The sequence below is a fragment of the Myxine glutinosa genome, chromosome 8, assembly GCF_964187855.1.
Source record: "Myxine glutinosa chromosome 8, kmMyxGlut1.1, whole genome shotgun sequence".
NCBI lineage: Eukaryota > Metazoa > Chordata > Myxini > Myxiniformes > Myxinidae > Myxine > Myxine glutinosa.
Window position 1 is genome coordinate 90,856,037 of NC_136268.1, and position 6,000 is coordinate 90,862,036.

Sequence of the window (6,000 nt, forward strand, 5' to 3'; positions counted from 1 at the left end):
TTCATGGTGCTGAGAACCACGTCAATGTGGGGTTCATGGTGCTGAGAACCACGTCAATGTGGGGTTGATGGTGCTGAGAACCATGTCAATGTGGGGTTCATGGTGCTGAGAACCACGTCAATGTGGGCTTCATGGTGCCGAGAACCACGTCAATGTGGGGTTCATGGTGCTGAGAACCACGTCAATGTGGGGTTCATGGTGCTGAGAACCACGTCAATGTGGGGTTCATGGTGCCGAGAACCACGTCAATGTGGGGTTCATGGTGCCAAGAACCATGTCAATGTGGGGGTTGATGGTGCTGAGAACCACGTCAATGTGGGGTTCATGGTGCCGAGAACCATGTCAATGTGGGGTTCATGGTGCTGAGAACCACGTCAATGTGGGGTTCATGATGCCGAGAACCAAGTCAATGTGGGGTTCATGGTGCCGAGAACCACGTCAATGTGGGGTTCATGGTGCCGAGAACCAAGTCAATGTGGGGTTCATGGTGCCGAGAACCATGTCAATGTGGGGTTCATGGTGCAGAGGACCATGTCAATGTGGGGTTCATGATGCCGAGAACCAAGTCAATTTGGAGTTCATGGTGCCGAGAACCACGTCAATGTGGGGTTCATGGTGCCGAGAACCATGTCATTGTGGGGTTCATGGTGCTGAGAACCATGTCAATGTGGGGTTCATGGTGCCGAGAACCACGTCAATGTGGGGTTCATGGTGCCGAGAACCACGTCAATGTGGGGTTCATGGTGCGCAGAACTCCTCAATGAGGGGTTTATGGTGCCGAGAACCACGTCAATGTGGGGTTCATGGTGCCGAGAACCACGTCAATGTGGGGTTCATGGTGCCGAGAACCAGTCAATGTGGGGTTCATGGTGCTGAGAACCAGTCAATGTGGGGTTCATGGTGCCGAGAACCACGTCAATGTGGGGATCATGGTGCTGAGAACCACATCAATGTGGGGTTCATGGTGCCGAGAACCACGTGAATGTGGGGTTCATGGTGCTGAGAACCAGTCAATGTGGGGTTCATGGTGCCGAGAACCACGTCAATGTGGGGTTCATGTTGCTGAGAACCAAGTCAATGTGGGGTTCATGGTGCCGAGAACCACGTCAATGTGGGGTTCATGGTGCCGAGAACCACGTCAATGCGGGGTTCATGGTGCCGAGAACCACGTCAATGTGGGGTTCATGGTGCCGAGAACCACGTCAATGTGGGGTTTATAGTGCCGAGAACCATGTCAATGTGGGGTTCATGGTGCCGAGAATGACGTCAATGTGGGGTTCATGGTGCCGAGAACCACGTCAATGTGGGGTTCATGGTGCCGAGAACCACGTCAATGTGGGTTCATGGTGCCGAGAACCACGTCAATGTGGGTTCATGGTGCCGAGAACTCCTCAATGTGGGGTTTATGGTGCCGAGAACCACGTCAATGTGGGGTTCATGGTGCCGAGAACTCCTCAATGTGGGGTTTATGGTGCCGAGAATCACGTCAATGTGGGGTTTATAGTGCCGAGAACCACGTCAATGTGGGGTTCATGGTGCCGAGAACCACGTCAATGTGGGGTTTATGGTGCCGAGAACCACGACAATGTGGGGTTCATGGTGCCGAGAACTCCTCAATGTGGGGTTTATGGTGCCGAGAACCACGTCAATGTGGGGTTGATGGTGCTGAGAACCAAGTCAATGTGGGCTTCATGGTGCCGAGAACCACGTCAATGTGGGGTTCATGATGCCGAGAACTCCTCAATGTGGGGGTTATGGTGCCGAGAACCACGTCAATGTGGGGTTCATGGTGCCGAGGACCACGTCAATGTGGGGTTCATGGTGCGGAGAACCACGTCAATGTGGGGTTCATGGTGCCGAGCACCACGTCAATGTCGGGTTTATGGTGCTGAGAACCAGTCAATGTGGGGTTCATGGTGCCGAGAACCACGTCAATGTGGGGATCATGGTGCTGAGAACCACATCAATGTGGGGTTCATGGTGCCGAGAACCACGTCAATGTGGGGTTCATGGTGCTGAGAACCACATCAATGTGGGGTTCATGGTGCCGAGAACCACGTGAATGTGGGGTTCATGGTGCTGAGAACCACGTCAATGTGGGGTTCATGGTGCTGAGAACCAGTCAATGTGGAGTTCATGGTGCCGAGAACCACGTCAATGTGGGGATCATGGTGCTGAGAACCACATCAATGTGGGGTTCATGGTGCCGAGAACCACGTGAATGTGGGGTTCATGGTGCTGAGAACCACATCAATGTGGGGTTCATGGTGCCGAGAACCACGTGAATGTGGGGTTCATGGTGCTGAGAACCACGTCAATGTGGGGTTCATGGTGCCGAGAACCACATCAATGTGTGGGTTCATGGTGCCGAGAACCACGTCAACGTGGGGTTCATGGTGCCGAGAACCACGTCAATGTGGGGTTTATAGTGCCGAGAACCATGTCAATGTGGGGTTCATGGTGCCGAGAACCACGTCAATGTCGGGTTTATGGTGCCGAGAACCAGTCAATGTGGGGTTCATGGTGCCGAGAACCAGTCAATGTGGGGTTCATGGTGCCGAGAACCACGTCAATGTGGGGTTCATGGTGCCGAGAACCACGTCAATGTGGGGTTCATGGTGCCGAGAACCAGTCAATGTGGAGTTCATGGTGCTGAGAACCAGTCAATGTGGGGTTCATGGTGCCGAGAACCACGTCAATGTGGGGATCATGGTGCTGAGAACCACATCAATGTGGGGTTCATGGTGCCGAGAACCACGTGAATGTGGGGTTCATGGTGCTGAGAACCACATCAATGTGGGGTTCATGGTGCCGAGAACCACGTGAATGTGGGGTTCATGGTGTTGAGAACCAGTCAATGTGGGGTTCATGGTGCCGAGAACCACGTCAATGTGGGGTTCATGTTGCTGAGAACCAAGTCAATGTGGGGTTCATGGTGCCGAGAACCACGTCAATGTGGGGTTCATGGTGCCGAGAACCACGTCAATGTGGGGTTCATGGTGCCGAGAACCACGTCAATGTGGGGTTCATTGTGCCGATAACCACGTCAATGTGGGGTTCATGGTGCCGAGAACCACGTCAATGTGGGGTTTATAGTGCCGAGAACCACGTCAATGTGGGGTTCATGGTGCCGAGAAACACGTCAATGTGGGGTTCATGGTGCCGAGAACCACATCAATGTGGGGTTCATGGTGCCGAGAAACACGTCAATGTGGGGTTCATGGTGCCGAGAAACACGTCAATGTGGGGTTCATGGTGCCGAGAACCACATCAATGTGGGCTTCATGGTGCCGAGAACTCCTCAATGTGGGGTTTATTGTGCCGAGAACCACGTCAATGTGGGGTTCATGGTGCCGAGAACTCCTCAATGTGGGGTTTATGGTGCCGAGAACCACGTCAATGTGGGGTTTATAGTGCCGAGAATCACGTCAATGTGGGGTCCATGGTGCCGAGAACTCCTCAATGTGGGGTTTATGGTTCCGAGAACCACGTCAATGTGGGGTTCATGGTGCTGAGAACCAAGTCAATGTGGGGTTCATGGTGCTGAGAACCAAGTCAATGTGGGGTTCATGGTGCCGAGAACCACGTCAATGTGGGGTTCATGTTGATGAGAACCAAGTCAATGTGGGGTTCATTGTGCCGAGAACCACGTCAATGTGGGGTTCATGGTGCCGAGAACCACGTCAATGTGGGGTTCATGGTGCCGAGAACCAGGTCAATGTGGGGTTCATGGTGCCGAGAACCAAGTCAATGTGGGGTTCATGGTGCCGATAACCAAGTCAATGTGGGGTTCATGGTGCCGAGAACCACGTCAATGTGGGGTTCATAGTGCCGAGAACCAAGTCAATGTGGGGTTCATGGTGCCGAGAACCACGTCAATGTGGGGTTCATGGTGCCGAGAACCAGGTCAATGTGGGGTTCATGGTGCCGAGAACCACGTCAATGTGGGTTCATGGTGCCGAGAACTCCTCAATTTGGGGTTTATGGTGCCGAGAACCACGTCAATGTGGGGTTTATAGTGCCGAGAACCACGTCAATGTGGGGTTCATGGTGCCGAGAACCACGTCAATGTGGGGTTTATGGTGCCGAGAACTCCTCAATGTGGGGTTTATGGTGCCGAGAACCACGTCAATGTGGGGTTTATGGTGCCGAGAACTCCTCAATGTGGGGTTTATGGTGCCGAGAACTCCTCAATGTGGGGTTCATGGTGCTGAGAACCACGTCAATGTGGGGTTTATGGTGCCGAGAACTCCTCAATGGGGAGTTTATGGTGCCGAGAAACACGTCAATGTGGGGTTCATGGTGCCGAGAACTCCTCAATGTGGGGTTTATGGTGCCGAGAAACACGTCAATGTGGGGTTTATAGTGCCGAGAACCACGTCAATGTGGGGTTCATGGTGCCGAGAACCACGTCAATGTGGGGTTTATGGTGCCGAGAACCACGTCAATGTGGGGTTCATGGTGCCGAGAACTCCTCAATGTGGGGTTTATGGTGCCGAGAACCACGTCAATGTGGGGTTCATGGTGCCGAGAACTCCTCAATGTGGGGTTTATGGTGCCGAGAACCACGTCAATGTGGGGTTCATGGTGCCGAGAACTCCTCAATGTGGGGTTTATGGTGCCGAGAACCACGTCAATGTGGGGTTTATGGTGCCGAGAACCACGTCAATGTGGGGTTTATGGTGCCGAGAACTCCTCAATGTGGGGTTCATGGTGCCGAGAACTCCTCAATGTGGGGTTTATGGTGCCGAGAACCACGTCAAAGTGGGGTTCATGGTGCCGAGAACTCCTCAATGTGGGGTTTATGGTGCCGAGAACCTGTCAATGTGGGGTTCATGGTGCCGAGAACCTGTCAATGTGGGGTTCATGGTGCCGAGAACTCCTCAATGTGGGGTTTATGGTGCCGAGAACCACGTCAATGTGGGGTTTATGGTGCCGAGAACCACGTCAATGTGGGGTTTATGGTGCCGAGAACGCCTCAATGTGGGGTTCATGGTGCCGAGAACTCCTCAATGTGGGGTTCATGGTGCCGAGAACCACGTCAATGTGGGGTTCATGGTGCTGAGAACCAAGTCAATGTGGGGTTCATGGTGCCGAGAACCACGTCAATGTGGGGTTCATGGTGCCAAGAACCAAGTCAATGTGGGGCTCATGGTGCCGAGAACCACGTCAATGTGGGGTTCATGGTGCACCTTCAGGCTGAGGAATTATTGATGTTTCACGCAGTGCATTCTGGGAGCTCCCAAATCTGCCATTGGCACACCTGCCATGTCGTAGCTGAACTTGGTATGACCTGTCCCTGCCACGTAGTGGATGAACGTGGTATTACCTCTCGCTGCCATGTGGTGGCTGAACGTGGTTTTACCTGTCTCTGCCATGTGGTGGCTGAACGTGGTATTATCTGTCTCTGCCATGTGGTGGCTGAACGTGGTATTACCTGTAACTAGCAACGGTACGCGCCCTAAGGGCGGGGCTTCAATTGGGAAGCCCAAATGAAAAAGCAAAATATCAGAAATTGAAGGGTTTTATTTTATTTTAAACGATTAAACTTCCGTTAAATCATATCACACGCAAATCATCAAAATCTAAACAGTATTTGTAGAATTTCAATAAAAGCCACATCACTGTTCATATCGGTAAATATTATTCTGAAGGAACTGCGCTCCAACGCGAGTCGAAAGAATTGACGCGACCAAAGACGGAATTCGTCCGAGTTGCTTTATTGAAACAAAACAGCTCAGGTATTCTGACAAGCCCGTTTATCGGGCAGCAATATATATACACATTTATGTCGGGAAGTTTGCCCGGCAAAAGCTATACCGGGCATGCCCGGGTGTCAAGGGCGAGCCTTGGAAAGGCGAGTCTGGACCTGCCCGGGCGTGTTTGGCTGCGGCCTGGCAAGTCGAGGCTGGGCGTGCCCGGGCGCTCTGGGCGAGCACTGGAAAGGCGATAGTGGGCATGCCCGGACGCTCTGGGCGAGCCCTGGAAAGGCGATAGCGG